This window comes from Miscanthus floridulus, chromosome 3, assembly GCF_019320115.1.
Source record: "Miscanthus floridulus cultivar M001 chromosome 3, ASM1932011v1, whole genome shotgun sequence".
Taxonomy (NCBI): Eukaryota; Viridiplantae; Streptophyta; class Magnoliopsida; order Poales; family Poaceae; genus Miscanthus; species Miscanthus floridulus.
Window position 1 is genome coordinate 607,474 of NC_089582.1, and position 27,597 is coordinate 635,070.

The window sequence follows — 27,597 nt, forward strand, 5'->3', positions numbered from 1 at the left end:
ACTTTTCCTGGTGGTTGATCAGCTGGACATCATTGACAGTGATTGCTGCAATCCGGTTTGCCCTGTGGCGGAACGAAGCTCGGGCATGAAAGTACTTTGTGTTGGCATCACCCTCCTTCAGGCATTTTATTTTTCCGCGCTGTTTCCAGTAGGCCGCTCGCTGGCACAAGAACAGCTGTAGCCGCTGGGTGCATTGATCTTGCAGACACCGTTCACCTAGGGCAAGTGTTCTGAACTCTTCCAAATAGTCAAATAAGCACATGATGAAGTAGCAATTGTGGTAAATGAAAGGGGGCTAGCGATGCTTACGCAACCAAACCTTTGACGCCTGACGAGCTGCCTTGATCTGTGCAACCAAGACACCTGCAGCATCCCCATACCTGGGAACAGAATGCCAAGCAGGGAGGATGGAGGGGAGAAAGGATGGATCAAGTAGCCAAGAGCGTTCAAGACGAAAGGAGCTAGGTTTAGGGATGTTGGTTTGGATGGAGGCAATGAGAGGCGTATGGTCGGAGGTAGGCCGGTGGCCCGAGGTAAGAGAAGTGGCTGGAAACAGTTCCCCAAAGGCGGCGCTGATGAAGGCACAGTCAAGTCTGGCGAGCGTCGGCTCAGCCCATTTATTCGTCCAGGTGAACAATCGGTCAAGGAGAGGTAACTCAATTAGTTGTAGCGTATCGATCGTCTGGTTGAAGCGAGAGGCGATGGAGGAGTTGAACGAAGCGGTATTCTTATCAGCAGGGCAGCGAGTGAGGTTAAAGTCGCCGATCAACATCCAGGGTGCAGCGACGTTGGCAGCAACATCTAGCAGATCAGCAAAGAAGAGGTCAGTACGTCCTCGCGTGGTCAGCAGGGCCATAAACGTTAGTTAACGCAAAGCGCAGGTTAGAGGTGGTGGACTGTAGGACGACCGTTGTCGAGAACATCGACGAGGACCGGCTAAGAATGGAGAACATGTTCTTGTTTTTCTTCCTCTACATTTTCCTCAGCTTCCAAGGCATATTTATGTATCACCATTGGAGGACAGGAGCCCAATTCATAATAACTCGTATAGAAGGTCAGCAAAATGTGACTTAAGCACTCCACAGGATCTCAAGATGAGTTAATCAAATAGGCTGGGCACTGAAGAAAGGGAAGTTAATCCTTCTAGTATAAATTCAGGTTCAACTGGTTTTACGAAGCATTCAATGCATTTATAAACTATTCATCAAAATGACATGATTGCAGGTGTAGCAGTGTGGTTATGGCTCGCCCTGCAAAAAATACCGAGAACCAAACCGAAAATACCGAAACCAAATTTTTTGGTACCCTATTCGGTTCATAATTCCAAGGAACCGAAATTACCGAGGTAAATTTACCAAATTACCTGAAATGCGTTGAATTTGAGTGTTGTTATATTATTAATTCTACTATTGTAGACTATTATATTATGTATTTGTGGTACTCACTCTTATAGTCTTGTGGATTTTTATATGTATATTTATTTTGCACTATTATTCTCTATGAAATCATGTCAAAATTAGCTTTTGAACCCGCTATTACATGTCTCTGTGATCAGTTCGGTACTGTTCGGTAAATACCGAAACCAAACCGAAAGTACCGAAACCGAATTTTCTCGGTACCGATTTTTGGAAGGAACCGATCGGTACCCATTTTCCAAGGAACTGAATTTCTGTGGGAACCGAAGTACCGAACCGATCGGTTCGGTATTACCGAATGCCCAGGTTGAGTTATGGCACTCCCAACGCAGAAACTACAGTAGTTTCTATAGGAATTAATTATATTGCCACGTAAGCAATTTGCTGACGTGGCATACTATTTATTGAGGAGAGAGAGGAGAAAAGGAAGAAACCGTTTCTTATAAGACACGACGTCTACCCATGCATCGAGGCCAAAGAAACTATTCGTGACCGCGATGGGTGAAGCCAGCGTAATTTCTACCGCCTTCATCCCTGACTTCCTCCTGCGTGCGCGCTCCGCAACATCAACTCCGTCCCTGACTACCGTACAGGACCAGCCCGTGCTCCACAACATCAACTCCATCCCTGACTTCCTCCTGCGTGCGCGCTCTAGTTCTCCCCCATATCAACGCGCGCTCCTGGCGACGGAGGCCCGTGCAGGAGTATCGCGTGCGGCCGACTGCCCTCACCACGCTCACACTCCCTCCGCCTCCCTCTGTCTCCCTCCCACATATTGCCGTTTCCAGCTCTGAATCGTCCCCAACCATGAAGCCAAAATGCATCCACAGTGAATCAATTAAAGAAGACCAGTGCTTCTGGAACGTGATGTTGTTGAGATGTAGGTTGGATCACATGGTAACTATGCCACAACGGATCTGCTTAGTTTGTGTTGCGTAATAAATATTTTTCTCTATAGAAACTACTACTAAAATTATGCGTTGGAGAGAATAGTTTCTAGTTTCTGCATTTGGACTGCTCTTATAAAGAAACCAACCTGACATCTTCTGATTTGTGATAACTGAGGGCGGATTTGTTCTCCATGGGGTTATCACGCTAGATATCTGGCCCTGGATGGTGACAACATTTAACATGTCATGTATTTTTTTTCCTCATATACTTGTAATAATCTTGTAGAAGCATTATTATTTTAGTTCCGATGTGAGTACAAGTTGGTTCAAGATTTTTGGGCCATATATAGGGGGCGACGACATCTATCATACATTCATATGGATTGGACATGTTATGGTTGCGTTAGGCCCAAATAAGTAAAATTTTGGTTGCGAGAAAGTGTGTGTCGTTGGTCAAAAGAAAGAAGCTAGCAAGAAAATGTTGTATTTCCCCCTGTTTTTTTAATGTATTTCAGTTTTTCAATAGGAAAATGGTTGCACCTTTTCCTATTGGAACATACGTATTCCTTTACTCTTTGGTCCACAAAACCGCTAGCCATATGACAATTATGCACCCAAACAAAGAGCCTTGATCTACTTATTAGTAGCATGCTTAGCTTGAACAAGAATAGCACAACTACATGTCCCTCCCCTTCCCACACAACTTTACCAATCAAAGGGACACATGTGGGAAATTGCCACAAGCCATAGACAAGCATGACTTGTCACCAACACGCCGGCCTACAAGGGCCGTCGCCATGCCATCAGACACCAGCCACCACACCCCCTACATTATCACAACCAAAACAGGGCTAGTGCATGTGGCCAATTCGCTGCCATAGTGTCCGGCCAATGGAAGGCGGTTTATTGCAGAGGACAGCGTATGTGGAGGGTTATGTGGCCACCGCTAGAAGCTCATTGGTTGGCTAGTGTGATAATTGAGAGCAAATTTAGTCTCCATGGGGTTATTATCATGCCAGATATATGGATCATGATGGTGGCGGCAGTAGTAGGAGTCATGCATTTCATCCTCGTACTTGTGAAAGCATAGTTTTTTTTAATCTTAGATGGGAATACATGTTGGTATAAAATCTGGGGGCAACATTTCCTTTGTTATATGGATGAATATAATGGATCGGACACGTTATGGCTTTGTTAGGCACAGATCAGTATCAGTAAAATTTAAGTTGGGAGAAGCGTCGTTGGTCAAAAGAGAAAGAAGCCAATTTCTTCCTAATTTACAACTTATTTCAGTTTTTAAAAGGAAATTTGCTGTGCCTTTTCCTGTTGAAACATACGTATTCTATTAAGCTTTGGTGCACAAAATCGCTGGCCATATATGACAATAATAATTGTATATGCACCCAAACGAGAGCCTTGCTCTACTTGTTAGCACCAGCTTAGACCATGTACCGATGCCGCACATGAAAACTCTGCGGAAAAAGCATTTGGAGCAGTTGCGAATGGGAACGGAGGGAGTAATTGCGCCGAGCTTGCTTGATCTCGGTGAAATGATGTAATATGTAGATAAAGAACGAATGGAAGGAGTCGTGTTAGATGGGAGTACAAGTTGCTCAAGATTTGATCTATATGGGGCGAATGTTCGAGACCTCAGTGGTCTATGGGGTAGACATCCTGTGGTTTGTGTTAGGATGCCCAATAAATAAATGTAATTTTCAGACGATACAAAAAATGTATTTAGTTAGTGAAAAGAAAGAGACAAGAAAATTTACCAAGTTAACGCGTGGCGGGTCATGCGTTTGAGGAGCGCATGTCCTCAGCAGCGGCAGCCTCGCCCCTGCCCCCGCCTTCCACCACCCGCAGTCGACGGCTGCCACTGCCTCGTCGCGCCACCCGCCCTCCCGCCCTCCCCTAATCCCCACATCACGACTCTCCCGCCACCAGCCCCGCCCGACCGCCATCCCTCGCCTGTCATTATACCACAACCAACAATTAGCATCGGACAACAGTCACTAATAGAATATTAACGACCAACAATTGGTCGGTATAAATTTCTAACTGAGTATCGGTTGCTATTTTTTCTTGTACCGACCGATTATTGGTCGGTACATGTATTTAGCTATGTCCTCGGAGCATCGGTCGGTAAAAAATACATATTAGGGTCCACCAATCGGTCGCTATATCTGGTTTCATTTTGGCGCCCTCGGCCCAATCCACTCGTGCACAAAGTAATTTACGTGGCGCACATGTCAGTCATAACACCGGAAACCCAATCTTGAGCATGGAAGAAATTTGGGTGGACACCGGGCTCAAACCTCCTCTTGTGCGCCACCAACCTCGATTGATGACGCGTGGCACCCCTGCAAATCATGCATGTGGCTGCCGAGCAACGTACCTCGTTCGCAGCACCTCAGCTCCTTCCTAGACCTACGCACGGCTCTTCTGTAGTGCACGGAGGCACGAAGCCTCCATCAGAGAAGAAGATGCAGCTATCAGGTCTGTGTTTCCTTCTTGCCCTCCAACTCCAGCCATGGAGGTTGCTTCGTCCTTGCAGGCCACGTGCAATAGCCTAAGGCTTCTTCGTCCTTGGTGGCCGCGTCTTCCTGCAGCAGCCCGCATGGGTTTACCGGATGTCTCCGAAGAGACGGCCGCACCGTCGATGATCGACCTGAGGGAGCCGTCCGTCCCTGCCACACCCCAAAATTTTTATTTTGGGTTGTGAATAGAAAACAATAAATAAAATAAAGAATTTAATATTTTTCTAAAATTTTCTAAGATTTATTTCTTTGTTCACAATTTAAAATGAGAAAATATGGCTTTATAAAGCTTTTATAAAGTTAATGTGATTTCTTGTTGATTTTGTGCTTTTTCTTTGGCTTGGTTGTGTGGAAAATGAGTTTCAAAAATTTGAGCAAATCACGAATATGTTCTCTTTTGTTTTGAAAAAATAAAGCTTTAAAAACTTGGTTAAAAAAGGGGCTTTCATAATAAAGTTTAAAATACTTTTATAAAATATGTTTGAAAAGATCAAAGTTTTGGGAAATAAGTTTTCAAGCTTCTTTTCAAAAGAATTTGAACTCAAAATGGTTTGAATCCTTTTTGATAAAAAGAAAAATAAACTTTCCTTTTTCTCTCTTTTTCTCCCTTCCTTCTGGCCTTTTTTCGCTTTCGGCCCAGCTGCTCCGGCCCTCTTTCTCGCCCGCGCTTGCCATCGCGAAGTTGGGCCTGGCCCAGCGCTGCAGCCAGCAACGCGCGCGGCAGCGCCCGCGCCAGCCCATCCCAGCTGCACCCGCCCTTGCCCCTGAGCCGCTGCCAGGCCGGGCCCGCACGTCAGCGACATCCCCTTCTTCCCCAACGAACCCGCGCAGGAGCCGCCGCCGCCGCTCAGTCCCTTGGCCCCCGCGCGCTTCACGAGGATGGCCGCGGGTATAAAGCAGGCGCCCCTGTGCGCCGCGTGTCACAGCTATGGGGTGAAGGCGTAAAGAGGAGAAGTCGTCTTATCTACTTGAAGGCGTAATCAGCCATATTATGTAATAGACACTCTATGACATGTGGGTCCTGCGGACCAGTAGCTTTTCAGTCTTATACTGTTCGGTGGCGTGTAAGAAACAATCATCGAATATTCAGAAATAGAAACGTGAAACAGAGAGGTTCCTCTCGGTTCCGTATCAACTCCGGCGATCCCTCCCTCTGCGCTCACGTCGTCGGCGATCGCCGTCGGTTACGGGTGTTACAGGTGGTATCAAAGGCAGTAGTTCCTCGGATCGCTACCCTACCCTACCCATCCCCAATCCACTAGCCAAATACGCAAGGCGGTGGCGTGACGACAGTTCGACTTCGTACCGAGCACAGGCGCACGGCGGCGGCGTGTCGGGAGCTCGCAGGATCGACGAGATCCGGCGAGCACGGCGGCTTAAGGCAGCGGCGGGAAGGATCTGCTTCACCAGCGGATCCAGGTGCACAGCGGCGGCGCGACGAGGCTGGACGCGCACTCGGCGTCCACATCTACGGCTCATCTTCGACTGGGGTTCGGCATCGACATGGGGTTCGGCGGTGGAACCATAGTGAGCACATCCTTATCACTCACTCTATCTCTAGCTCGCGTCGATTCATGGCGGAGGGTTGCAGAGCGCCTGTTTCTGTGTAAAATTCCGTACGCTATGGTTGATTGCGGAGCGGTGGTGTACGGCGAGGAAGTGTCCTTCGACTTGGGTTGCGGAACAGCGTTTCCGTGTAAAATTCCTCGGTCGAGCCTCACTTCCAGGCGGCGGTGATCTTGTTCGATGCTGCACGCGGTAGGGGAGGACAGTGTCTGAACCTGTTGCTTCACCAATTTTCCACGTTTGGTCTCTGTCTGTGATCCATCACGGCACCCTCTAAGCCAGCGAAGCCGTCAGCACAGACGCAGATCTTGCTAGGCCACATGGCGACTCATGCTACTGAAGAGCAGAGCCAGTGGCAGGATGTGCTGGACCATCTGGATTTGCTGTCAGAGAGAATGAATTCAATGGGGGTCACTCAGCAGGAGGTGAAGAAGCACATCACGGACACTAATTTGAAAGTGGATCTCTGTACTAATGAACAACGCAAGTTGGCTAAGCAGGTCAAGGCTAATGGGCAGGCGGTGGCCCATCTGACACTCAGGCAATTTGACACTGAACAAGCGTACCTTAGCGAAGAATTAGTGCTAGCCGAAGCCGAGGAAGTCATGTTTGAGAATGTATTTGCTAAAGAAAAGAGGACACCTGAACCATCCAAGCATTTCAAACAGCAAAAGCATCATTCCAGGGAGAGTTTGCCTCATCATACATTGCCTAAGATGCATTTCCCTGCTTTTGATGGATCCCAACCAAAAATTTGGATGGACAAGTGTCTTACTTATTTCTCTATCTATGCCATACCTGAAGAATTGTGGGTGGAGGCAGCTACTATGCACTTGCAAGAGAATGCAGCTAAGTGGTGGCAAGCTTACAAGAGGACCCATACCAATGTTGCTTGGAAACAGTTCATCACCGACATGCAGGAGACATTTGGCTTGGATGATCATAGGTCTGCACTGAATGATTTGCTAGACCTCAAACAAACATCAACTGTGGAGGACTACACCTCTCACTTCAAGTCTCTGCAGTTTGATGTCTCAATGCATGATGGCCACTATAGTCCCTTATTCTTTGCAACTCAGTATGTCAGAGGACTACGAGATGATATTAGAGCTGTGGCTGGTGGTGGAACCTCAGGTGCCAGCCACTGTTGAAACAGCTGCAGTAATTGCCAATATCCAACAAAAGGTTGCAGACAGGCAAAAGCAAAAGTTTCAAAACAGGAATGTTTAGACCAAGCATCCTCAGGTTAGGACAGACAACAAACCAGCAAATCACTATGGGAATCTTTGGAGAGACAAACAACTTAGAGATTATAGGAAGGCTAACAACTTATGTTATGCCTGTGGAGAAAAGTATGAGCCAGGACATGCAGCAATTTGTGGCCAGAGAAACAAACCACAGATCAATGCCTGAGCAGTGAATGACCTGGACAGGGAAATTAATGAAGATTTATTAAATGAAATGGCTATTGATGAAGCTTTCACTGAGACTTTTGGGCAGCTTTCACTCAATGCATTGGCAGGCACTGAATCGACATATTCTATCCAGTTGAAAGCCACTGTGAGAAACAAGACCATGCTTATTTTGGTAGACACAGGGAGCAGTCACTGCTTTGTTAGCTCTCATTTTGTCCAATTAAACAATCTTCCAACTACACCAATGCAGTCACAGCGGATCAAGTTGGCTAATGGGCAATGGATGACCACAATAGCACAAGTGCAAGGCTTAGAATGGTATGTGTAGGGCCATACATTTCACACTGATATGATAGTCCTAGATCTGCTACCATATGATGCTATCCTAGGGTATGATTGGCTCAAGGCTCACAGTCCAATGCAATGTGACTGGAACCTGAAAACTATGTAGTTTCAGCACAGGAACAAAACCATTCTTCTTAAAGGTATACAACCTCCACCATTGGCACTTAACACCATTTCAGCTAGCAAGTGTATAATCTACACAAGGCAATGACATTTGGGCATATGTCATGGTGGAGCCTGCACCAGCTTATTCTGCTTACTCCCAACAACACAGTACCAAGGATGAAGCATTGCACTTGCTATTACATCAGTATGCTGATGTGTTCCAGGAACCTACTGGCTTACCCCCGCATAGAAGCTATGATCATGCTATCTCCTTATTTCCAGATGCGGTACCAGTGAACTCAAGACCATACCATTATTCTCCTCAGCACAAAACTGAGATAGAGAAGCAAGTGCAACAACTATTGCAAGTTGGTTTGATTACACACAGCCATAGTCCCTTTGCCTCCCCTATGCTACTGGTGAAGAAAAAGATGGGACCTGGCGATTTTGTGTAGATTACAGAAAGTTAAATGCCATAACCATCAAGAATAGGTTTCCAATGCCCATAGTGGAAGAGATTTTGGATGAGTTGACAGGTGCTAAGTACTTTACCAAATTGGATATGAGATCTGGGTATCACCAGATTAGAATGCTGCCAGTTGATGAGTACAAAACTGCTTTCAAGACTCATCAGGGTCACTACCAGTTCAAGGTCATGCCATTTGGCCTGACAAATGCACCTGCTACATTTTAATGCATAATGAATCAGCTTCTCCAACCATTCTTAAGACAGTTTATTTTAGTATTTCTTGATGACATCTTAATATATAGTGCCAACAAACAAGACCATCTTCTTCACATCCAACAAGTCTTGGAAACACTGAGAGCTCATAAATTCTATTTGAAAGCCTCCAAGTGTTCCTTTGCTCAAAGCAGTTTAGAGTACTTGGGCCACATCATCTCTGACAAAGGGGTTGCTACTGATCCAGCTAAGACAGCTGATATGTTGAATTGGCCAACCCCAAGAACTGCAACAGAACTCAGGGCTTTTCTGGGTTTAACAGGCTATTATAGGAAATTTGTGCAAAAGTATGGTCTAATTGCCAAACCACTGACTCAAGTGTTGAGACACAAAACCTTTCAGTGGACATCTCAAGCTCAGGAAGCTTTTGACAATTTGAAAGTAGCCATGGCAAATACACCAGTACTTGCATTACCCAATTTCCAAGAGCAGTTTACTGTTGAGACAGATGCATGTGGTGATGGAATTGGGGCTGTGTTAATGCAGAAGGGTCAGCCAATAGCTTATTTAAGCAAGGCCTTGGGTGATAAGCACACAAGATTGTCCATCTACGAGAAAGAATTTCTAGCATTGATCATGGTAGTTGAGAAATGGAGACCTTATCTTCAAAGGCAGGAATTCCTCATTCTCACTGACCACAAGTCTCTTTCCTACTTGCATGAGCAGAATCTGCACTCAGATATGCAAAGGAAAGCCATGACTAGATTGATGGGAATGCAATTCAAAATCATATATAGACAGGGCAAGGAAAATGATGCAGCTGATGCTCTTTCTAGAGTTGCTCATCTAATGGCAGTTCAAGCAGTCTCTACCTTACAACCTCAATGGGTACAAGAGGTATGTAACACTTATGCTACTGATGCAAAGTCCCAACAGCTGTTAGCACAGCTGGCTGTCAACAGCCCTGATGAGCATGGATTCAGTTTGAAAAATGGTGTGATCAAGAAACATAACTTGATTTGGGTGGGTCCAAACTCTGCTATGCAAACCAAGTTAATTGCAGCCTTCCACTCTAGTGCCCTAGGAGGCCACTCTGGGGTCAATGCAACATATCATAGATTGAAGAAATTGTTCATTTGGCCTGGTATGAAAAGTGATGTTGATAGCTTTGTTAAACAGTGCCAAATCTGTCAACAATCTAAGCATTCACATTCACACCCATCAGGCCTCTTGCAACCACTCCCTATTCCAGCTGGTGTATGGCAAGATTTGTCAATGGACTTTATAGAGGGGTTACCCAAATCTGAAGGGTATTCTGTCATTTTGGTAGTGGTCGACAGGTTGACAAAATTTGCTCATTTTCTTCCTGTCAAGCACCCATACACTGCTGCTACCATTGCACAGCTGTTTCTGGACAATATTGTGAAGTTGTATGGCCTACCAAAGAGCATTGTATCTGATAGAGACACCATTTTTGTTAGTCACTTCTGGAGGCAACTGTTTAAGCTATACAAGGTGGATCTATCACTTTCTACTGCCTACCATCCTCAAAGTGATGGCCAAATAGAAAGAGTAAACCAATGCTTGGAGATGTATCTCAGATGCTCAGTTCAGGATTCACCTAGAACATGGAAGAGCTGGTTATCACTGGCCCAACTATGGTACAATTCTTGCTTTCATAGTTCCTTGGGGTGTTCTCCATTCAAAGCATTATATGGATTTGACCCCAACTTGGGCTTAGCTGTATCCACATCTGAGACTGCACCCACAGAGGTAGCTGAAGTGGTGGAGTCAAGTGAAGCTCATCTCCAACTCTTGAAGCAAAGACTTGAGCAGGCCCAGAACAGAATGAAAATGCAGGCTGATAGAAACCAGACTGACAAAGAATTCAGTGTTGGAGATCAAGTACTATTAAAGCTTTAGCCCTACACACAGTCCTCAGTAGCTAGTAGGCCTTATCTCAAGCTTGCTTACAAGTTCTTTGTCCCATACAAAGTCACAGCAAGGTTTGGCAAGGTGGCTTATAGACTAGAATTGCCGGATACTAGCAACATTCACCCAGTCTTTCACATATCCCAATTGAAACCATACAACCCCAACTATACACCTGTCTTTTCTACATTGCCCATGCTCACTGATCTGCAGGCTGCTGAAACTGAACCTGAGATGATCCAAGATCGCCGGTTGGTGAAAAAGGGGAACAATGCAATCCCTCAAGTCCTGGTGACATGGTCCGGTCTGCCCAAGTCGATAGTAACCTGGGAAGACTACCATGTGCTGCAAGCAAGGTTTCCAAATGCGCCTGCTTGGGGACAAGCAAGATCTCCAGGCGGGGGAGGTGTCACAGCTATGGGGTGAAGGCGTAAAGAGGAGAAGTCGTCTTATCTACTTGAAGGCGTAATCGGCCATATTATGTAATAGACACTCTATGACATGTGGGTCCTGCGGACCAGTAGCTTTTCAGTCTTATACTGTTCGGTGGCGTGTAAGAAACAATCATCGAATATTCAGAAATAGAAACGTGAAACAGAGAGGTTCCTCTCGGTTCCGTATCAACTCCGGCGATCCCTCCCTCTGCGCTCACGTCGTCGGCGATCGCCATCGGTTACGGGTGTTACACCGCGCCGCCCCCGTAAACCCTAGCCCTGGCCGCCACCTCGCGCCGAAGATCCCACGCAGCTGCCGTCGTTTACCGAGGAGAGCCCGCCGCGGTCGATCTCCTCGATCGCTGCGTCCCTTCCGACAAGAACCGGTCCCCGAGCTTCACGACGTGGTGAGTAAGCCGCCAGTATCGATTTCTCTCTCCCTGTCCCTCTCTGCTGTGCACGCGACCTCGCTGCAGTGTCCGTTCTCACCCGAGCCGCCTCACCGCGCTTGCCGCCGTCTCCGTCCAGTTTCCACCGCCGTAGAGCCCCCAGCCGAGTTCGCACGGTCGATCTCTGAATCATCATACCCTTCGTGGATCCAGGCGAGCCCTGTACGGCGTATCCTGCCACGCTCCGGCGTTCTCCGGCCGGCACCCATGGCGCTCCGGTGCCGCCATCGTTAAGTCCCTGGTCGTGTTCGCGACGACAAGCTCGGCACCCCTGTGACCTTCGTATGCCCGGCCAAGCCCCCTAGCGCCGCTGCGCCTTTCGCCGGCGAGCTTGGAGCCGGCGTTCATGGAGCGCCGCCGCACCGGGTGGCACTGACCGCGGCGGGCCCACGGCCAAAACTCCGCCAAGCTAGCCTCTGCCGTCCGATCCGCTATCCATGGTCCAGATCTGCTCTGGACTTTTCGGTCAACATGGTCAACTGGCCCAGTCAGCAGCTGACGTGGCTACCACGAAGGCGCCACGCACGCAGCGACCAAGTCAACTTGTCAACCCTGGTCCGCCCTAGCAGGTTTCGTAGAAAAGGCCCTGGTCTTTCAGTAATCCTCGCACGGTCCAGATCCTGTAGAAAGTAGTTCAATTTAGGTCCTTTTTTCTTCTGTTTTAGCCCCTGCATTTTTAAGGAATAGTAACCGCAGTCCAAACCCTTTTAAAATTCAGTTTTAATTATTTATAATGCGAAAATAGATCCTTTTAATTACAGTTTTGCCACTGAATACCTTCTTAGCCATAACTAGTGTGTTTTAGCTCCATTTTAACCTGTTTGTGTTGCGTTAGCTTCGTAACGATGTAAGCTAAGTGTTAGCAGCAACGTTTACCATGTCCTATGTTTTTGAATTTCGATATATATGTTAATGTGATTAATGTTTGCTTAATGCCTTTTTAATTTATAAAAGCAACTTAGGTTTATACATCGGTCTTTCATAAATTGATGTTAATATGATTAATATCAACATTAATGACTTTTCAATTATGACTTGCTTAGATCAACCACGAAACATATAATGGTCCGATTAACTGCTCTCTCACGTGTTCTATGTTTTCTAAATTATAAATATTTAAATGGCTTAAATGATATATAATCATTTACAGTAAAAATATGACTAAGGTTTAATCTTGTCTTTTCTAATTAAAATATAATTTGAATTAATTCAACCTTAGGACGTTTCTCTGAAATGTGTCCATCATCTTGTTTTGATAACTAAAATGGACCAAGAATATAGTCTATTCTTCGTTATGTTACAAATCTCGATAATCGTGTCCTTTTCAACGATACCTCTGTTTTCCATCGTTCCTGCGCTCTCGCGACCAAAGCAACAAGCCATGTCGTTTAGTACGCTCTTTTCAAGTTTTTCTTGTGAGTGATGTGTTGTTCTTAGTCGTGTTTGCTTGTTTGTCTGTTTGTTCTGCCTGGTTGCTGCGAGTAGAGGAAGAGCGGTTCGTTAGCGCCGACCAGGAGCTGAGGACCGACAGGTGAAGTGAAAGCTGAAGACTAGAAGATAGAAGCTGAAGACTTCCGAGCAAGCTATATTCTGGGTGAAAGGCAAGTGCAGGCTCCTGTTGATCATATTGTTTACCTAAGCACCTTAATCACATTTACTTTCATTGCATGTGTCTTAATATTGTGAACCCTAAGGACTTGACTAGTCTTATCATACCTTCCTTGTTATCCCTGGGGTTTACATATGGGTAGTGTAGTTATATATGCTTAGCTGCTCCAACCCACAATGATACATGATGATGAATGTAATCTTGACTAATGGCTTATTGCAATCAATGGTTAAAAGATGCTTTTTGTAGCAACATGGTTTAAGTTAATGGGGGAACGAGTATTGGAGCCTTTCTCGTTTTGGGGATACTTTGTGTCTGCTCTCCCTAAGGACGGGTTCATGGAGCGACCACCTAGGATATATCGTACAACCTCAAGTTACATAGCTCTAGCTTGATGTAGTATTAGACCTTCTGCTAGTTTGTGGCGGCTTACCTGGTGGGCGCATGAGGGGCTCCAATTGATTTGATCTTGGCTTGGCAAGGAGGTGCATTTTGGTTTCTTAGTCTTCTTGTTAGGCACCCCTTGGGGGAGGGATCATACCTCTTGAGGGGAAACCTTAGCGGGTTGCTACCTATTAGTGGAAAGTGTGAAAAGTCTTGTAGTGAAACCATGTCTGCTCACCTTGGTAGTATTTTGGGGTTCGCTACCCCGGGCAAATGGGAATCACGATTTGAGGTGAAAGTGTACAACCTCTGCAGAGTGTAAAACTATTATAATAGAACGACCCAGACCCTCACATGATTAGAACTAGACAGATGGACAGAAGATGATGGTTTCTCAGACGGAGGTGGCTACCTCGGATGATAATGATATAATGATGTTTCTCATTCTTTAATAATGGTTGGGATCTTTCACCCACTTTAGTAATTTAGGTCGCATTAATTAAAATATTGTCAACTAAAATGCTAACCTGCAGTAAGCCCGAGTCAACTTTCCTTTAATAGCCTGGCATGTCATTTACTTTTCGCTTGTACTGGCTGAGTACGATATGTGCTCACCCTTGCTATTCCTCCCACACCCCCAGATTGTAGTAAATGCTGCTTAGAAGATTGATGAAGAAGTTATGGAGTTTAGAGAAGACTGTCAGAAGTGCTTGGTGTACGGAGCCCCTAGTCAGCCGTCCCTGTGAAGAGTTGAGCCTGAAGAGAAGTTTAGCAACCGTTCCACCGTACTCTGATAGTTGTTAGTGTTAATATAGTTAAGTGTACGTTATTTAATAACATTGATTATGATATTTTACATTCTGTTGTTGTATGTGTAGACTTGCTAGACACACGTATGGCGAGCCTAGTTTCCTTTGAAGAACTGGGCGTGACGGTCCCGTGCATCAGTTGTCGGAAACGAAGGATGCGGCCGTCGTTGGAGCTGAGCCGAGCGCGTACTTAACAGACCATAGGATCATTTTTGTGTATAGGTGTCGTGCATCGGAGTGGGCGTTGCACGGCTTACAAGTTGGACGCTATCCACCAAATTTTCTTCCCTTGAGCACATGCACCGGCCACCCCATCAGCCGCCGCCACGGGCTCGAGTTTCTTGGAAAAAAAAAACTCACTTACTCTCTCTCTCCCGTCCTGACCTCCACCACCGCTCGGTCGCCGGGGGCACCGTCGCTGCCGTCCTCGCCGCAGCGGACGTCGTCCCCACCTCCGCGGCCGCCGTCCTCGCTGCTCGCTGCCGCCGTCCTCGCTGCTAGCTGCCGCCGCGGCCACTGTCCTCGCCGAGAGGGCAGCCGTCCCCGATGCGCGGTTGGCCGGTCCGCCGCCCCACTGCACACAGATCCACTCCGCCTAGTCCGCTCCCTCACCTCCGGTAAGCCCCTCCGCTCCGCTCTCCTGGTGGCGCTGCCGATTCCCAAATTCCAAATCCCTTCAGATGCAACAGCTTCAACTACGGAGCAAGCAACCATAAGATGCGATGGTTTCTAGCAGCCACAATATTTTCCATTGTATGTTCCAATATGCATGAGAGTGATTTCTAGCAATGTTCATCTCAGTGAACTGTTGCTGTGTTTCTGTACTCTCCCTGCTACCATTACCGGTTTGTAACTAATTAGCACTGTATTTTTATGGATCTTCAGTTTCAGGTGATTCTCCTACATCAAGATGCCATCGCATATATTAAAATCCAGAGAATAATGATAAGGTTTGAGAAGCCTCTTTCAGATTATCAGAAAGCAAATGTACAGAGTATATTTATTATGGTTAGATTGCTAATGGATTAAATATTGTACATGTTCACTACAGCAATGTCGTAATAAGTTCTTATCTTAATAACAGCTTTTGTCTGCAGGTGTTCAGAGTTGCAAACTAAATATTAAAAATGACTGGATACATGGTTCAGGTAAATCCGCTAGCATTTCATCCATATCTTTTCTGGGTTATTTATAGATTTGGTGATGCAGTGGGCTTCAGTATGCTTTGTGATAGAGCTGGCAGCAATGACCATATATCAAGTATTATTCTTAATGTGTGCAGATCCCATGTTTGTTTGGGGAATAGCTTACATTTGTAGTAAACACCACAAAGATAGCATTGTTACCTGACCATGGTAAATCGTTTGTCTATTTCTGCAATGTTGGTTGTGGTATACCGACCAATTGTTGGTCGTTAATATTATGTTTTAGCGACCATTGTTCGACGCTATAGATTGGCTGTGGTGCAGTGTTCTTACACGCTTCAATGTACTAGTTGTTTAACATTTCCGTTAGCAGCAATGGCAACGAGTCAAGGCAGACAAGACTCCTGCCACACTCATAGATTTGCTATTTATCAACGCCCTCGTGTCTTGGTGGCGATGCTTGCCTCGTGAGTTCATCAAGTCATTCATCACACAGCAACAGATCCAAGTTCACCGGGAATGCTGGCTTGTCCTGCCGGAGTCATCGGAAACTCATCGCCTTCACCTGGAACGCCACCTCGTCCTGCCGGCACCACCCGTCTTCACCTAGAACGCTACCTCGTCCTGCCGACACCACCGAAAACTCGCTGCCTTGACCCACTCCGGGTTGATGAGAAACTTGCGATTCTCCCGCGCCCACTGCACCTTCTCTGCCATTGGATCCTCCGCGACGATAGAGAACTTATTCTGTCCGGACTTATATATGGAGGCCAGCACGAAGCACAGAGTCTAAACCGAACTCCCAAATTTTCTGTTTTTTTTTCCTTTCCCGCTCGGACACGTCATGGGCCCAACTAGGAAAGAAAAAACCAACAAGCGCTCCTCCAGCTGGTTAGCTGCCCACGTACCGAGTCCCACGCGAATTCCATGTAGGGTGTAGCCTCGATGCATCCACGTGCATACAATTTGCATGCATGCAATCCTGGATGCATGTCCCCCGTACATCTCCTCAGCATGATATATACGTGAGCTCTTATGCTATTTGACAAACCTTTTCCTATTTATCGTCAAAGAACCGATTGCTGAAGAGCAAGGGGACGTTCCTACGTGTCGTCGTAGAGTTGGAGACGTTCACTTCTAGGTTCCTATCCGTCGTCAAAGAGTTGGAGATCGACAGGGGGAAGGAGTTTTCCAAATCGGTAATGCGAGGTTGCAAGGTGTAGTAAGACAATAAATTGAGGCCACCCTGCACAAGATCGACATCAAAACAAAAGTTCGTATCAAATCAAACTGAGACCGGATCGAAACCATCACGAATAACTAGACGAAATCGAAATATGTTGCCAGGACGGAGGAGCCGGGAGTTGTTGCGACGAAGCAGTGGAGGCAAGGCGAAGTTGCTGACGCGGATGAACCGAAGTGGACGCTGTGCGAGCGCGGCGCTGGGAGTCGTCGGGGTGGATGCGGACAGACCGGAGCAAAGGCTGTGCGGGCAAGGCGCGGCGCCAGGAGTCGTCTCAGTTGCCGAGCCATGGGATGGTGTGATGTACAAGGTGAGGAAGAAATGGATGGTGGGCCAATGAAGAAGATAAGCTTTTATGTTTTCTATATTATTAATAGAATATCTCATAGACCACAGGCATGTAGATGATCCGCCAGAGGCCCCATATATTGGTCGGGCAAGGGGGGTTGGGGGGGGGGGGGGGGGGGGGGGGGGGAGGAGGAGTAGGAGAAAACAAAAAACAAAAAGAGGATATTATAGTCATTTTTTGTTTCAACGACTAGAAGAACGAGCAATCATCACCGGCACGGCTCACGCTGAAATATACCCGTCGCTCCTAATTTGTACGTACGAAAAAGGGAGTGCCGATCGACAAGGAACGGGCCGCACGCTCGCTGTCTCCCGTGATTGAGGGGATTTTAGATTTTTTTTCTTTCTTCTAGGATAATTAATTGATTAGTTAATTCAAAATATCCTCAAAATCAATGGTTTAGATTTATTTGAAGTATTACCTCCTAGGAAGTAAAGGTTGTACCGTAGCATCGCCCATAATACGTACCGAAGAAGAGCAGGGAACTATATATGACTAATTAAGAATCCCACGTGATGTCAACATGGGTTGACAAGGAAGAGTAACTACTCAGTATACTCCCTTTATCCCAGGTTAATTTTTTTTTCTAGCCCAAAACTCTGTCCCAAGTTAAATTGATTCGTAGGAGTGACAATCCATGGCCCTTTTTATTTTCTTCTTGGAGCCCTGATGCATTAACCGCACCCACCTTTGTCTTTGGTGTCTTCCACCCCAGCGCCTCTAAGGCCAGTCTCAATAGTGAGTTCCATTTTTTATGTTTCCAAGACTGTCACATCATCTAGAGTCATTTGTGATGATGAATGGAACAATCTCCCACAATGCATAATTTCAATTTTATTGTTGCATATCGGTTACTCAAAAGCATTTGATGTGTGATTGGACAATTATTGGATGAAACAAAACTTTTGCCCCTCAATGCTAGTGTGAAACATTTTCAAGTTTTGAAAAGAGTGTACACCTAATTTCATCTAGATGAAACTCGTCCACTCTCCCTCTTTTTAGTGCCATTGTCATCAAGTTTGCTTGTGTGGCACCACCATTTAATGAAAATGAAACCTCCACTGTTCAAACTGACCTAATTCTCTCATCCTCAAGTTCACAACAACATTTAAGGGTTGCCTTCAAAAACAACCTTTTAATTTACTCTAAGATGCACCAAACACCACCACCAGACAAATCACAAGCAATTAAGATGCAACAGGTTAATGAGGCGGGTGGAAGACACCTACGTCCTAAATTTTCTAGAAGTTGATTCAATTACAGGGCGTAGGGAGTTACAATCCATGTACAACCGATTTTCCAAAACATTCAATGCATTTATAAGATTTTCATCCAAGTGGTTAACTATTGGATCTTGAGTTGCACCACACCTATATAAATGATTTGTAACTGCAATCAAAATAGATTTGAAGAGACATAATTCAAAATAAATTTGAAGTTGCGGAATTTGTATCCGCCTCTAAAAATGGTCCCTAGAAATCAAGCCTTTATAGAAATAGGTTACTACTCAACCGACCTGGAAGTCGATTTCTAGGGATGGGCCACCTTACAACCGCTCATAGAAATCAAAATCTAGAGGCGGTGGACACTACAAACCGCATATAAAATTCAGTTTTTACGGACAGTTCACAAGTTAGGCCGCCCTAAGAAATCTTTTCCAAAAAAACCGCAAAAAATTCTCACACCCAAGCGACTACATCAAAATAATTAGTATTATTTCACAAGTCATGCCATTACCATTCTTTGAAATCAATTTATATATACGGGGTGGTTTGTAGGTGTGGTCCTTTATATTTTGAGACAGCTTCAATGAAATTGCAAACGGGGGGGGGGGGGGGGGGGGGGAGAGAAAAACCGAGATGCTTCTAAAAATGTTTATATAGCAGTGTGCCTATTAAGAAGCCAACATGACTATATCTCCTATAATATTTGGGACTTCTCATAGCCCATAGGTAGCAGGCGCCAGATATCCCGACATCTAGAAGAGGGTGAATAGTTGCTGGTGCCAATGCACACGTCATGTATTTCTTGCCTTTCCTCGTATTTGTGGAAGCATTGTTTCAGTTTGGATATGACTACAGTGGTTCAAGATTTTTGTCGTATGGGAGATATCTGTCACATGGACCGGACATGTTTTGGTTGTGTTAGGAGGATCTATAGGTAACTTTGAGTTGGGAGAAAATGTAGTTGGTCAAAAGAAGAGACCATTTGGCATTGCTTCTCGGAGCGGATTCTTCCTAGGAATCACTCCTCAGCGAAACAACAAGACTGCACATAGATTCTGATGATGAGAAACAGACAATAGTCACTTCGTCATTTATGATAAATTGATAATGTCATGTTCAACTGCCTGTTGACATAATTTTTTCCTACGAGTTCTTGTTATACTAGTCCAGTTGAGGGGAAAAAATCAAAAGGAACCTCACTGCTGCCGGCAAAGATGACAAGCAAAGAATATCGCCATTATATTGGCCCATGCGTATTCACCGCATACCGTCGCCACCTGCAGATAATCACTGAAGCAAGCCCACCACCTCATCCCTGCCCTCCATTCGCAGCGAGCAGTCGCCTTGTCCAAGCGAGGATTATTGTGGCCTGTCGTCCAAAATCTGGTGTAGAGGAGCATATAGCCATATAGGAGAAAGGGAAGGGACGAGAAGTGGCGGTGGTCGCCAGTGTGGAGAGCTAGTAGAAGCAATGGATCTCACAGGTGGAGGGAGAACCGCAGCCAATCTAGTGAATTTTGATCATGCCAATCTTACTTGAAATACAAAAGGAAAATAATAAGATCTCGTAACATGCATGCATGTTGACATGTTGTATAGGATGACGGATGGTAAACTCGTCGCTCCATAAATTGAGGTAGCTGTATACAAATTATATGAACCAAGTGCTCACATACTTTTTTTCCAAACTTTTGGTTGATCATACGATAGGAATCCAAACACTGGCCCTGTTCGCTTGTCTTATAATCCGTACTTTTCAGTTTGTTTTTTTCAGCCAGAACAATGTTTTTCTCTCACAACAAATCAGCCGGAATAGTGTTTCGGCTTGTTTTTTCAGCGAAGCGAGCCATACTCAATTTGCCACAAGTTAGCTAAAATATGGTGGTAGCCAACAAAAAAGTAACCTTATCTTGCTGTAACTTAGGCGTGCCGCAATATTGACATATGCCTAACCTTAGTTACAACAATCTATGGCATCCGATTAAACATGACCTTAAACTAAATTACTTTTTAGCCAGATGCTTGTGAATGATTTTCTCCTGTAGCCTCCCAAACCTAGACCTACACTAGATGGATGCTTTTTGTCTTGGAGTCATAGAATGCGTGTGACAACCATATACATGCTTGTGCACTCACTTCAAAGGCCATGCGTTGTGGGATAACAACAGTCGATCGTTTTCCTTCCAAGACATTTATATATATGCTACCCTTGATCCTTGAGAAAGGATAAAAGCTAAAGTTAATCATTAACTCATACACGAGAGTCTTTATGAAAAGAAAAAAAAGAACTGACACAGAAGACAAAGGTGCTCATAGGGGTAGGGTTTGCATACGTGTGTTCAAAGGGATGGAAGAGTTGGTAATTCCACATGATGTGATGTCAGGAAGTAGCTTGAACAATTGGATGCATCAATTTCACATAATGTGATGTTAGGGTGACTTATAGAAGTAGGTTGGACAACTGGATGCAGTAAGGAAACAACTATCATGACTCCGAATAACGTTCCCGATACTAAAACATTCGAGGAGGATGCATTGATCGATTGTGTCTGTTTTTACAGCCATATATACTTTGTTTCGTTAGACAAAGCTTTAACTGATAATTATTTTATTAATATTTTTATTTATGCGATACACAATTATTATGATCAGTAGGCATTTTTATACGATAATATTGACATCCAATTTTGTATCACGAAGCTATGTATTATATTAAAATTACCAACATAGTCTTGGAAAAATCAGAGACCCTGCACAACTCTAGAATATGGTGCCTAGCAAACTGTAAAAAAAAAAGAAATCATTTTTTTTCTAAACCGATTTGCAACGACATGTCTGACGACGGCTTCAAACATACATATAGAACAATTGGTTTTTTTAACAATCTAGACCAATTATTGCATATGTACACAAAAGATAAAAAGAAAAATATGGGTGTCGGTGTTTCAAGTAAACAACAACGAGTAAATTTGTATTATTGCACGTCTGGCTAGGATGGTGTGCTAAGAGGACATGAGGATTATACTGGTTCGGGCCGAATGTCCCTACGTCCAGTTTTGTGCTGCTCATATTACCAGCACTGAGTTTGTAGTAGGAGGTTACAAACTGGCGAGAGAGGGAGGAGCTCCTAAGTCTCTGTGGTTCGATTGCTCGATGTTTCTACTGCTCGATCTATCGGTCGATTGATCTCTTGCGGTGCGGTGAACCAATGCCCCTTAGTGGGACGCCCTGCTTTCCCTTTTATAGACCCAGGGAAAGTAGGGGTTACAGCTGAAGGGGAAGAGAAAAAAACAAAAAGAGAAATAATGTTCCCGGGGGTGTGCCGTCCTCCTCTTCGCGTGGGTCCCACTGACCCTGTAGATCGTGGTGATAGCGGCGTCACACCGGGGTTCTGTTGGCCACTGCAGCATACGTGCGGGCGTCGTGCGCCGTTCTTGTCTTCCATCCCATCTGAGCGGATGGAATAGTCAGAGGATCCCCTGACAGAGGCCATACGGGGGGCTGGCGGTACAGTGCCAGTCAACTGATATGTTGGACGGTGGTCAGGCAAGGAGTTGGCAGCACAGTGCTGGCCTATTGACGCGATGGGCGACGTGAGTCTCCCAGCATGGCCCGATGCGACCGCTAGTCGCATCAGGATGCACCCGAGACGTGCTCTCGAGCATGCGCCTCCATGCCGTAGTGGTTGAAACGGTTCGGGTTCCATCCAGGGGGCCGAGTGAGACGGAATCCGACCCTCGGGGGTCGGACGAGGCGAAGCCCTCCCCGTGGGACCAGATGAGTCGGAGCCCGCGTCCTGGGGTCGGAGGAGTCGTAGCCCATGCCTTGGGATCGGACAAGGCGGAAACCTCGTCCTCGAAGTCGTAGCCCACGCCTTGGGGTTAGACGAGGCGGAAACTTTGTCCTCGGAGTCGGAGCCCATGCCTTGGGGTCGGACGAGGCGGAAACCTCGTCCTCGGAGTCGGACGAGGCGTGGCCCGGCCCCTAGGGGTCGGACGAGGTGGACCTTGTCCTCGAAGTCGGACAAGGCATGGCCTGCCCCCTGGGGTTTGGATGAGGCCGCAGTTGCGTCCTTAACCATCGGATGAGCCGACGTGGCGCTTATTAATCCTTTGTCTCAGAAACCCGAATATAGATATCCGACAGTAGCCCCCGAGCCTTTGGAGGAGTGAAGCACTCCTGCAAAGGCCTTTTGCGATCTGTCGTTGGAGGGCGCACGGGAGTGCTGTTCGTTATTGTTGCTTTGCAGTCCGTCCGCGGTTTCCGCAACTGGGGGTGACTCATCGTTTGTCTACGACCGCGTGTTCGGTCTCTTTGCGATGCTGAGCCCCCGAGCCCCCACGCGTAGCAGGGGTCTGGGCGGGGGGTCGGTTCGTCTTGTGATCGTCATCCCTCACGCGTCTATTCGCTAGAACGGAGGGGCTTAGCCATGCCATGCTTTCCTCGCTGGACGGAGCACGGTGCTCGGTGAGTTGTTAACGGGCTTGTTCGAGTGGAGCCCCGGCATCCCCTTTGTGGGGGACCGGTTCGAGGTCAGCAGGTGACTGACTCTAGATTCTCGGTGGCCGATCCATATAGTTCTCGGATCCGTTCGACCGGTCCGAGGGCTCGATGCCTTTCTTTGGGAAAAAATCATGGACCTTACATCATTCAAGACTTGAAACGAGGGTCGGGATGCCCGTGACGCTTCGTGCGCCTCGGGTATTGGCCGCTAGTGGGCCCGTCCTTAACCTCCCCTCACTCTAGGGTGCCCTAGAGCGGTCGTGAACCCACTGGTGGGCTAGCCTTTGAAGTCCTGGGCATTAATGGGCCGTGGGAGCATTTTTAGCTCTGTATCCCACTTACTTGCGGCGGCCCGTAGCCTTTGAAGGCGAACCATCGCCCGATGGATCCTTTGCGGGGATGATTTGGATAGGCATGCGCTCGTCTCTCGAGGCAGAAAATGCAACGGATGCTGCGTGGAACAATAAGGGCACAACCCCCGAAGGAAATGGATCTAGCGAAGTGTGGGACGCGTTAATTTAGGCGGATGGTTCGCTCCTCGCCCGTTCCGCCCTTATCTTATAAACAGAGCCATTTCTCCCTAGCCTCCGTACGCACAACCGCATCCTTTTCCCTCCAATCTTTCTACCTTTTGCTCTCGAGTTCCAGCCTTCGTTCCCCTGCTTCCGCTCCGCCGCCGGCAAAGCCCTCGCTCTCCAGCCCTATGCCACCACTGGATCTTCTGCATCGCCATCCCTGATCCTCGATGGAGCCGTGACCTCACTCCGACGTTCTCCACGCGCGCATGGAGGGCCAAGTTAAGAAAGGCCTTCTCCGCGCATGGACTATGGTGATGGAGTGGATCGTACCTGGTGGCGAGGATGAGCCGTCGCCGCCTGACGGCTACGTCATCTCGTTTGTCCCCTTCCACAAGCGTGGGCTCGCGACTCGTCCCCACAGATTCCTCCGAGGGCTGCTGCACTACTATGGGTTTGAGCTGCAACATCTGAATCCCAACGGGATTCAACACATCTCGGCCTTCGTCACACTATGCGAGGGGTATCTAGGGGTCGAGCCCCACTTCGAGCTGTGGAAGTATTTCTTCACCGTCGAGCTACAGAAGAAGAAGGAGAGGAAGAAGCCGGACCTGGCGGTGCCGATGGGTTGTGCGAGCATCCGTCTTTGAGGCAGCCAGTCATTGAAGTACATGTCCATCCATTTTCGAAGTCCAACAAGGGGTGCATAAGCTCTGGTTCTACCTGAGGAACGACGATAATGCCCCTCTACCGATCTTCACCGGCCGCCTGATCGAGGAGGCACCGGACGCGTGGAGGTACGGGCCCATTGGGAAGGAGTAGAAGAGGCTCGGCGACCTTCTCAAAGCCATCGCGATTCTAAAGGGCCGCGGTCTTCGTGGGACCAGCGTCGTCAGAGCGTACCATGTTAGGAGGCTGGCGCCGCTGATGGCACGCGCCCTTCTGATGTACAAGATGATGTCGGATTCCGTGCCCGAAGGGACGGTGATGGTCGCCGGTGAGGCCCTCAACATCAGTGAAACAACACAACACATCAAGGAGGCGATGGAGTGCCCGACGTATCCGTCGGTGGATCTCGCCGTGGTGTACCCGGTCCCAGGGCATCCCACAATGCGGTCGGACGCAGGTTTCGTCGAACTGGTAAGTCTTCTTTGAGTTTCTTTCCTCGGCCGACCCTCCTCTGTTCTTAGATTCTAAGCGCCGGGGTTTACAGCCTGGCCTCTTCACCCGTGAGTCCAACCCGCCGCTGCCAGAGGATACGGCTAGGAGGGCGGCGAACAATGCCGTGGCTGAGGCGGCGAAGGCGAGGAAGGAGCAGAGGAAGGTGAAGAAGGAGCGAGCGATGCTACAGCATGGAAAGCGTCGGCAAGGCTCGGAGGAGAGCGATGGCGATGAGGAGGAGGAAGAGGAGGAGGACGAGTCTGACCCCAACATCCTATGGGGTGCACTTGCATGCGAGGATGAGTAGGCCGACGCGGGGCTGGCCAACCTGACCTCGATTCTGCAGCACGCCCCGGCGCAAACCGAAGAGGATGTGCCTCCAAGATCGGTGGGGGAGGACGCGACCCCGAGGTCGGAGGAGCAAGTCCGCCCTGCTCCGACCGACCCCATCGGGGGATCAAAGCAGCTAATTTCTGATGTGGCGGAGTCAGAGTCAGGCAACCAGCCCCCAAAACATTCCCGGATAATGGCATCGAGGTTAGTTAACGACTTCTTCGCCCTTTCGTTGCGTCTCGGATTTCGTCGTGTGACGTTGGTGCTTTCCGCAGGACCATCCCCAGCAACCGCCTAGCGTTGGCACCACAGAAGATCCTGGTGTGTCGGCCAACCCCCCAGGAGCTGACTGGCGTCATGCCAGGGGCGCACCGTGACGACGCTGAGGTGGATACAGCGCCGCCTGAGGAAGCGGGGGAGGCGGAGGCGCCGATTACGCCAGAGGAGGCACCCATGGAATCGGTGTACGCGCTGGTCGACACGCCCGAGGTGGGGCAGACGGGAGGAAGCGCGACCGAAGCATCCCCTGTAGATGTGGCGACGGCTCGAACTTCAGAGCCCGAGCTGCCAGCCTCCTTTGCCATCGGAGGGTCCGCTCCTGAGGGAGTGCTAGTGACAGAGGAGGTATCGTCGGCTCCCGTTGGGCCGACGCCGACGGTTGCAACGGCCGACCCCTCGGTTGGGGCTGGGCCCTCCCGGTCCCTTGTCTGGCCGGACGACGATCCGCCCGTGTGCTAAAGAAACCGGCTCCATTGGGCCAGGTGGCTGGACCCGAGCCACTCGGTGTTCACCCTCGACGACCCGACGGAGGTGAAGGACTAGACGAGTGTGCGCTCGGGACTTGAGTCCGCAGTCTGCTCTCTGACCGACGCGTTGGGGGTGTTGAAGGGTGACGTCGCCCCGGCTGGGCAGGTTTGTCGTGTCTTCACATCTTCTACTTTTGAACCCTGTTTATACAATTCTAACCTGATTTTTCTGCAGTCCCTTGAGATGCACAGCCGGGAGAAGTCCCTATTCCTCCGTCATGAGAGGGAGGTATGGGGGCTTGCTGCCGAAGTGCCACGGCTACGGGAGGAGGTGATGAGCCTCCAGACCAAGGAACGGGAAGCCCATCAACATGCCGATGAGGCCGAGGACAAGCTCAAGGCTGTGGTCGCCAAGGCCGGGGAAGATATGTGATAACTGTGAGCGGATTTGATCTCAAGGGGTTCAGCACAACAAATATCTGTACCTGGATGATGACGGCTAACGGGCCATGCATTTAATTCCTCATACTTTGTAGAAGCATTGATATTTTAGTTCAGACTAGAAAATATGTTCGTGCGTTACAACAGAATCTCAATACATATATAAATATAGATGTAGATATATTATAGGAGACAAAAAAAGAAGGAAAAATAGGAGACATAAAAGAAGGAAAAAAGTCACGGAACTGAATGCGGGAAAGCAGAAACAGACAAAAAGAAGAAACAACGATAATGCTTGGTTGATGGCGTCCATCCTTTCAGATGCCTAGCTTGGCTCGCTCCCACGCGCGCGGCAGAAATTTCCCACTCACTATCGCGTCGTCCATTCGCTCCCACGCGCTCCAATCCCGCTCTCCCCATTCTTGCCCTTCCCATCTCTCGGTCTCTATCTCGTGTCCGCTGGCTGCAGCAGAGTCCCATGCCGCCACCGTTGCCTCCTTCCTCCACCCAAGGCGACCATGCTGCCTCCCCGGCCTCTTCCCCAACCCCAGCGCCGCCGGGATGCCTCACCACCGTGGGCCACCACCGCCGTCGCCGCCCCTGCCAACGATGGCCTCTGGGCGCACATGCCCAGGCGCCTCAGGTCATCCCCGGTCGAGCCAAGGACAAGCACGAGCGCGCCCGGTGCTTGTGGTGCTCGCACGCCGCCTGCTCCCACCTCAATGGCAAGAATCCCAGCGTGCATGCGGGCGCGTGAAACAAAGCGGGCTCAGATGGTCCTCGCCTATACATGGATGTGGGCGTGGGCGTGGGCGTGGGCATGGGCGAACGAACTGTTGGCAGTGCGACATTTCCCGCGGGCGTGCATGACGGATGGGGTGCGGGAGCTGTGTCGGCGCACATGACGGAGGAGGCGCAGGAGCTGCATACGTGTCCATGGTAAAAGAATGGTTGCGGGGACTTCCACCTGAGCAGGTGGCCGCGCCGCCAACGACGAGCTACTGTGCACTGTGTCAATTGTGCCATCGACGAAAAGTACTTGTGGAGACGCTAGATCGATAACTACTCAAGTAGGCTTTATAATTAACAATGAGACAAACTCGTGTTCTTGCTCATACAGTAATCTCAATCAAACAACGTCTATCATAACTCATAACTTGTTGTATGTGGACTCACAACCAAGTATATATAGTTTGATTTAGTAGTATTGATGAAGATCATCGATTTGATTTCCTTGGTTACCAGCAAACGAACGTGTCCTAACTGGACTCTGTGATCAGATGTGCGGCTCCCTCCGTTCAGCCCGTTGCCCGTAAAGCAATACCGACGGGAACGTTTTACACCCAGAAATTCCGGGCCGTTA

The 27,597-nt window shown here is 48.0% G+C and overlaps 1 long non-coding RNA gene across 1 annotated transcript; it reads left to right on the top strand.

Annotated features, from left to right (window-relative positions):
• Positions 1-14,893: 14,893 nt before the first annotated feature.
• On the top strand, positions 14,894-15,837 carry LOC136544737 (uncharacterized). The gene is made up of 3 exons (XR_010780814.1): positions 14,894-15,325; positions 15,458-15,522; positions 15,670-15,837. It is a non-coding gene; the product is annotated as an uncharacterized lncRNA (long non-coding RNA).
• Positions 15,838-27,597: the final 11,760 nt, after the last annotated feature.